An 8,536-nucleotide genomic window follows, 5' to 3' on the forward strand; every position below is an offset into this window, starting at 1 on the left:
GATCATGAAAAGAAGCACATGTAAAAGCTGAGTGCATCTGTTCTGATTTTTTTTTTCTTGCCCATAAAGGAACAACTCTCCTAGACAACCAAGCAGCAAGATATTACAGCAAATAGTCTTTCACATAAAGCCAACCTTGACTTTGTTATAATTGCTATGTAAATATAATCCCATTCATCAATTAAATGCTACTCTCCTGGGCTAGAACATTATACATGTTCATTGAGATGGAATCCCTGTCAATTCAGTTTGCTAACTCAGTATTCATGTGCATTAGCCTTGGAAAAGAGAATGTGATTGCTTGAATAAATTCAGCCACTACCTCCAGCATCCCTGTATCAGTTGACACGCGTCAGTCTGACTGTAATACGGGTTCAGAAATATGTTGCCATGGAAATCCTAAATATTCAGTTCTTGGCAGGGGAATTCAAATGGGATACTTGATAAATAGAAATAGCCCAGCCCTTGCCAACTGCATAGCTAACCCCTCGGTCTTAAGATGTTAATGAGAATCAGGAAGGGATTTTTTTTCCCAAAGTACTTGAAGAAGAAAAAGTCTTAATTTTCACTAATATTTGTACTTCCAAGTTACAGATTCCTTAGTGAGTCAGGAAATCTCTCCCAGAATTTCCCACTGCATAAGTACAGTCTCTCCAGTGGGGTTAAATTACTTTTGAGCTGTCTGGATCCAGCCAGTTCCACGGGCCAGAGGGTAATCGTTAATGGTCTCTGACTGCTTAGGTATTGCTACTCAGCAGTAGCCTTGCACCCAGGACGACCTATGTTTTCTGTCCCTGTATACCACCCACATGGGGCCAGCCAGTGTCTGACCCCTTGTTTTATGGTTATTGTTCTATGTGACTGAACATTCTTAATAATTCAGCACGGTTCTATAGCTCTGCTGTTTCCTAAGCATGGTTGCAAACTTTACAACCCAAAATACAACCCATAAATAGATTTCCCTCTCAGGCAGAATCCAGCAGCTGTTTAACAACGTACAACAGCCGCCCCCCCCCCCCCCCCCCCCCCCCCCCGCAGCAGTTTAGCACAAGGAGTAATGTGTGTCATAGCTAATTAAGCTGTAGGCAATTCAGGCTGCAGACCAATTCTTTGCTCTGTGTTGGTAAGGCAGCACAGCAAACCATTACTGGGGGCGTGAAGCACTACTGTAGTATTGCAAATTTCAGCAAGTGTTACTGGGGAGGAGAAATGCAGTTCCATGGGGCGCAGTGGGCATTGTCCGTAGACATTAACATGCTGCAGCACGTCCATAGAAAAGCAACGAAGCTGCTGAAGAGTTGAGAGAGAGAGCAAGTCTTATGAGAGAGGCTGAGGGAGCTGGGCTTGTTTAGCCTGCAGGAAAGGAGGCTGAGGGAACACCTTATCATATTTTACAACTACCTGAAAGGAGGTGATAGTGAGGCGGGTGTTGGTCTCTTTACCCAAGTAACAAGCGATAGGACAAGAGGAAATGGCCTCAAGTTGCACCAGGAGCGGTTCAGATTGATTGGAAAAAATTCTTCACCAAAGGATTGTCAGTCATTGGAACCCACTGCCCAGGGAAGCGGTTGAGTCCTCATCCCTGGAGGTGTATAAAAGATGCGCAGATGTGGCACTTAGGGAACATGGTTTAGCTGTGGCCTTGGCAGTGTTAGCTTAATGGTTGGACTCGATGATCTTAAAGGTGTTTTCCAACCCAAACAATTCCGTGGTCCTGCAGTAAAGCCAGTTTTGGGACAGGAACACAGTTGTTTTGACACCTTTTCTCCCAGAAAGCGCTGCAGAAGCCCTTTGCCAGCGCTGCGCTTTTTGTGCGGGGGGGAGCGGGAGGGCCCGGAGCGGTGCGGGGGGAGCGGGAGGGCCCGGCGCGGTGCGGGGGGAGCGGGAGGGCCCGGAGCGGTGCGGGGGGAGCGGGAGCGGCCGGAGCGGTGCGGGGGGAGCGGGAGCGGCCGGAGCGGTGCGGGGGGAGCGGGAGGGCCCGGAGCGGTGCGGGGGGAGCGGGAGGGCCCGGCGCGCTGCGGGGGGAGCGGGAGCGGCCGGAGCGGTGCGGTGGGAGCGGGAGGGCCCGGAGCGGTGCGGGGGGAGCGGGAGCGGCCGGAGCGGTGCGGGGGGAGCGGGAGGGCCCGGCGCGGTGCGGGGGGAGCGGGAGCGGCCGGCGCGGTGGTGCGGGCCGGGGGCGGCGGGGGCCGGGCGGGGCGGGCCGGGGGCGGGCGCTATCCCTTCAGCACCACGGCCGCACGGGGGGTGCGCGCCGCCGGCCCCGCCGCCTCCAGCTCCCCGCTCCCCGCTGCCGCCATGAGGCTCGGCCCGGCCCGGCCCGGCCGCCACCCCCGGCCGCTGGGTCCCGGGCACGGACCTGCCGGCTCGGCCGCTGGCACAGCGGGATTATCTCGTTCTGCCGCGGTGCAGAGGAACGAAAAGAAGAAACCGCCTTTCTTTCGCTTTAGGTTTCATGTGGTTGAGTAGTGGAGAACAAATTAACCTAGGAGGATTTTCCAAATGTAAGCTGGGAACAAGGCAAGGTTATTTTTGAAAATACAACAGTCCCAAACCAGCAAATGCTTTTTCTGAATGTTGTCTAAGACCTTTCATCGGCACTAAAAGAACACGGAGGAAAGGTGCTTTTCTTCAAGTTAACAGGAAATATTATCCAAAACCTTTTTTTAGTTAAACACTGATTGTGCTTTCTCCTCTTCTCAAACACTGTTTCTGTACACAGAATTATGCCAGAAGAAAACTAAGCAACCAGGCAATCTGCGGCACTGATTTGGCAATTTAGATAAAACCATATCTGGGTTAATAAAACCTAGAACTTCATTTGCCTAAGACAGACATCCCTGCCATTCTCTTGAACTTTAGTAATTTCATTTTCAGCTGAGACTGTTTCATACTCCACTATTGCAGAATAATCTGCCTACCAACTCAATAAACTCAGCTCACTGCATGCTTCTGTGCTGCTTTAAGTTGGGTCTGGGGGAGGAAACAGCTGTCTTTAGAATTGAGCAGATACCTGGGAATTCAGTAGCTTCCCATGACAGCAAAAAATATTCGGTAATTTATTTTCAGGTGAGACTTTTTCCATCAAAGACAGAGAATTTTAAGTTTCTGTTCAAGGTCAGGACCTCCATAGTATCCCAGTTTTCTGTGTTATACATTTAAAACATTCATAGCTGGCCAGAAGAAACATTGAAAAGAAATGCTTCTGCTTCTATTGAGAGAGGAAATTTCTAAACACTGGTGGTAAAGTTTACTTAAAGGACTGGACTTGTCTTCCTCCAATAGAGTTCACCATTTGCATTTGGCAACTTTCATGCCTTTGTGCTGAACAAAGTAAAGAATTGTGCAGAGCAGATTAAAAAAAATCTGCATCAAGAAGGGCTGCGAAACAGGAGTAGGAAAATATTCTTGTCAGACAAACCACTCTCACATCATGTATGCATACAAGCTAAATATTTCAGATAGAGCCATCACATCTTCCTGCACATTGCAAAGAACAATTTTTAAGATCTATAATGTGAGATACTGCAGAGCATGGACTGCACCAGTGTTGTGTATTCTGTAAATTGCAGTGGCTTTCAAAAGCGTGTGAAATAATTTTATCTGCAGTCACTGGATTGTATGTTTTTTATTTTGTGTTTCAAAATATAAGAATAATGTAACACTTTGTTGGCTTAGTGGTGGAAATTGATTTGGGTTATCAAGTGAAGTCTGGTAAAAGTCCAAGATGCCTTTCCTGAATGCTCGGTCCTTACGTTTGAACCAGAAACACTATCTTATTAACCAGGTGTCAATCACAGTCCATGTGCTTGGTTCCAGCCACTAAAAATTGTAAACAGGTACAGTTTAGATTGCCAAGTCTACCTGTCCTTCCCTAGCATCTATTACTTGTTCTGCTTTCCACTGCCCCGGAGTTTTCTTAAGTGCTTCATCCTTCGACTCAAATGAGGAATGCTACTGTATGACTTCTTGAAAGATTGTTTTGCAAAGCTCAGTGATCCCGTGCAGCTCTGGCAGCACAGCAAGAACTGAATTGCCAGCAGAGGGGGGGAGTCAGAGAGACACTGTGATTTGATCTAACATTCACTGAAGTCAGTGGAAGTATTCTCACTGATTATGTCAATAAAAAACAGGGAAAACCCACTAGAGACGTTTGTGTAATATTTTCTCCAATTCACGTTTTTTTAAGTCCTACCCATTACATCAGTTTTCCTTGCTGTTTATAGTAAAGAGTGCTCTTCACTTTTTCTGTGCAATAAAAAAAAAAAAAATTAAAAAAAAAAAAGCTCTGGAAAATGCAAGGCCACATATTGTCTCATGAATAATGATAAAGATGAAAAAAATCCTCCTTGACCAGAGTGAAAAGGCACTGAGCAGCTTTAACAGAGAATGCCGTATGCCAACCCCTCATGCCCCTAATAAATCTGCATTTGATCGTGCGCTCTAAGTCCTTAAGCACATTGTAGAAATGGGGTAAATCCTCTTTTGGAATTTAGTGACTTACAAAAATGAAAAGCAACATAATTCCATTTATTTTAACATCATCAGACTCTGAAAAAGAAGGCTTGATCATATAATGGGGTAGTGTTATTGTTATTTCTATGATTACCACTCTGTTTTAACACTTGACACTGCACATTGCTGCTAGCCAATTCAGTCTTTTGCTGTGGAGTTACACAGACGAGAAGCGTGTTAAGAGATGGAGTGAGGCACAAAAAGCTGTTTGCTTCAGACTTTTTTCTCCAAGAAAGTCTAATTTATCTATAGTCCAAATAATGCCACTGAGCCTGGATGGGGCAGTGGTGCTGGAAAATGTTGCTTTTATGCTTTCTGTTCATGTGCCGCTGAAGTCTGATAAGGTGGTATCCCACATATCCTATCCTTTAGTATCAACAGAATGTTTTTGGAATTGGGTCCTAGCACTAAAATAAAACCCAGCAAATCAACCAACCAAGCAAAAAAAACCCAAACAAACAAAAAAAACCCAACTGAAAAAAAACCACCCCCAACCTAAAAACTAACCAACCAGTGAACCAAAACCCCTACAGAGCTCAAAGTCCTGTTGAGGTAGGATTCTTACTGTTGGAGCTTGAGGGATTTTAATACAGGCAATATAGAATGTAGCAAGTTCTCATTTCCCACCTTCTCTGGAACAACTCTCAAGTACGTTCCTTATCCACTTTTTCCTTAACTACTCCAGTTCTGAAGCTGAGTTGAGGCAGCCCTATTGGCCTAACCAATTATCCAGGGGAAATCAAATGGAGATGTCTCCTGGTTCTTTTCTGATGTGTTTTTGCTTTCACCAACAGGCATAGTGTCCTTTAAGTCCTATGAGAATTCCAGTTCTCACTGGTCCATTGGCTCCTTGGCTCTTTGTCAAGCCCTTCATCTTCAAAGCACTCCATCTCCTTTTGATGCCAGCGTCTTTATTTGCATTTCGTAGCACCCAGAACAAGCTCAGCAAATATGTTTACAGTCTGACATATGCTTTGTAGAATTGCCAGGTTGGAAAAAAAAAAAAAGGGTTCAGGAAATGGAGATATCCATGGACCCTTAACAAACATTACATTCTTGACAAAAAACAAGGCAAATGCATCCTCCACTGACCTAGGTCACCTTTGAACAGACACAAGGTTCTTTCTCAACTTGCCAATTCTCCTATTCTATTAGAGGACAAATTTGTGTTTTGGTGTGTTTTCTTTTCTTGTTTATCTATTGATCATTGAATAAATTGCAAATTCTGAATTTGGCCATCGTAGAAACAGGTTCAAAGCTTCACAATTGACTTCTCACTTACTTCATAACCAAGGTGCCAGTCTCCTGAAATTCATACAGCTCCTCATTTACTTCTTCTTTCTTATGATTCAGATTTTCAGTTGGGCCTGGATTCTGACATCCTTCCAATACATACTAATTTGTTACTCCAATACTCCCATTCATTTCAGTATTCTTCAGTGGGAGTATAATGACAGAATCTAGCTATATGTGATAGATGTTTTGGAAATATCCTTTAGCCACATTATCGTCCCTGTATTATCCCTTGCTTACGGTGCCAATGACCTTTAGGGCTAAATAAAAAGCTGGATCTGATCAAAACACTGAATAACACAGTCTTTTTCCTAATCTAATAGGCTTTCAAGAATCAGAGATCTGTGAACCACTCCCAAACACCTATTTATAGTTTGTTTTCAGGAACTATGAAGATGATGTGTCTTCACAGCACTTAGTGATCATGCCACTTCCACATTTCATAATGCACCTACAAACCTTTGCCCACAGATCCCTAAGTATTTACAGGCCAAATACTCTGATTGCCAATACAGCTCAAAAATAATGTAAAGAACTGTTTTACTCTGAAGGCAGCACATACCATGGGCAAATGCTGCTCGCATAAAAATAAAAATGCAAACAGTGTAGGTGCAGTGCATTCGGAAATCTCCTCTCCAGCAGCACTCAATAGTTTTGGACATGCTCATCCTAACAAGGTAGCACACACGCAGAAGTGCAGAGAGGAGATTGCACCTGGTCTTCATAAAGAATGTGTTGGGGCTGAGGCATTGTCTGCCTAGAGAGAGATCACAGCTGACTTACAGGATTTACTCATGGAATAAAATGGTATTCTGAGCAGCTGGAAACAGGAAAAAATTTGTTCCTCTTTTACTTAAGTTCGCAAACCTCATTTCTATTAAAATGTTATTGTTTCTGAAAATGTGTAATGTTTTTCTAATATGTAATTATAAACCACAATGAACATCCAGTTTTTTAATGTCTTTAAGAACTTGTTTTAACTTCCACTCCGTATCTTCACTCAAATTTCCTTTGATGCATTACTTTGGCTAAAGTTTTGTTATAGCGTTTTCCATGTAAATTTATGTCATAGCAAATAAATATTTGAACAAGTGAATCCTTCACTCTGCAAACCAATTTTGAGTCACCACATAGCATACATAGGTATTTAACATTATTTTAAAGCAATTACTCACACCATATTGACATAGTAGGCAGAACAATTGTGAGACAAGTGTCCTAGTCATTTCTCTACTGTGTTGATGTGTGCCTACCTCACCAAGAAGATTTCTTCTAGAATTCCCAGCTTACCCAAGAGCAGAGAAAAAAATCAAGGGTGAAGGATGAATGCAAAACAAATGGTACAGCTGGTTTGTGTGAGCTTAGTGAAAGAAGTGATGTAAATTCAGAACTTCATAGTGCAGTCATGCCTCTTCACAGGGAGAATAAGAGGCAGACCTTCTCAGACTTGAGAAGTACAGAAAAAAGTTAGGAGAAAACCAATAGTTACGAAGAGAAGTCCATTGGTGTGAAGAAAAAAGTGATGGAAAGCAGTTTGTGTGTATTGGTGGGTATGTGAATGTCTGAACAAATTCACTGTGCATACTGTATATATATAGATGCTTTTTCGGCTTGTGCCAAATTAGGATGAAATTAGCGGGATGCGCCTAGCAATGTAGTTTAAAAAACACAATTAAACAATACTTGCTATTGTAAGGGTGTTCTGTCCTAATCGAAATGCTAAACACAGAAATGTGCAACCACTTTCCCATGTATAGGTATGGAAACAATACAAAAGGTACTTTACCTTCACTTATGCCTCCATGAGGAAGTTATTTCAAGGGTCCTTTGTTTCTTGTGTGCTAGCAGCTGGGCAACTGTAAAGGAAAACAGGGGCTGGGTTAATAATAAAAAAAGGTACAAGCCGTAGACTCCAAAGACTCAAGTTAAATATTTACTCCAGTTTGTTCTTGTGAGCAAACTCAGAGGGTCTGCTTTGCTAAGCGCTGGCATCTTGAGAAGCAGGCGAGGGCCAATCTGCTGCTAGCCCAGCCGCTTCCCGGTCTGCCGCGCAGGCACCTGCAGCAGAAAGCTGAAGTCACCTGTGCACATCCAGGTTAGGATTCAAAAAAACAAGAAGCAGGAAATTCACCCATGTAAGAAAAGACCTTCACAATTCAAATGGTACTTCAAATATTTACACACGGGATCAGATTTGGAATTACCTGCTGATATACAACTTCAGAATAAACAGGATCAAGTTATACTTACATTCTATTTTATTTATTCAGATTTTTTTTCTACAGAAAATCTTTTGTTTCTGTATTAGCATGAGGCTAAGGTAAAGACTTCCAGTGCACACAAGAAGCGCAATCTCCTTTTCTATCGGAGTCACAGAGCAGGCAGCATTACATGTCAGTACCTGCTAGGCAGATACCTGGGAAAAGGTGAAGCTGGAGTGCAGCCTTTGCCCTGAGTCAGAAGTTCTGCTGCTTTGGGACCCTTCAGAAAGTGTACTACCTCCTGCTTTTCACTTTCCACAACATTATGTTCAGGCTGTTCATTAAGGCATTTGAAGATTAATTTGTACACTTACAGATTAATTGAGGCCACCTGAATTTCTAGGTATGGTTCTATACTGTGCAAGGTCAGACCAGTATGCAATCCCTGCTCAGAAACCCTGTCCATTTCTGAACCTTAAATATGAAATGAACTTATAACAGAAAACAAAACCAACAGCAAACCTTAAGGA

The 8,536-nt window shown here is 43.3% G+C and overlaps 1 protein-coding gene across 3 annotated transcripts in view; it reads right to left on the reverse strand.

Moving 5' to 3' along the window:
* Positions 1-7,910, reverse strand: part of KCNJ16 (potassium inwardly rectifying channel subfamily J member 16) — a 34,777-nt gene extending 26,867 nt beyond the window's left edge. For all 3 annotated transcript variants that reach the window (XM_056360260.1, XM_056360241.1, XM_056360251.1), the window contains exons 1-2: positions 7,743-7,910; positions 7,592-7,661 (exon numbers count right to left, since the gene is read on the reverse strand). The gene's annotated coding sequence lies outside the window, so the exon portion shown is untranslated. The remainder of the gene's footprint in view (positions 1-7,591; positions 7,662-7,742) is intronic.
* Positions 7,911-8,536: the final 626 nt, after the last annotated feature.

The sequence above is a fragment of the Falco biarmicus genome, chromosome 1 (assembly GCF_023638135.1).
Source record: "Falco biarmicus isolate bFalBia1 chromosome 1, bFalBia1.pri, whole genome shotgun sequence".
Classification (NCBI taxonomy): Eukaryota; Metazoa; Chordata; class Aves; order Falconiformes; family Falconidae; genus Falco; species Falco biarmicus.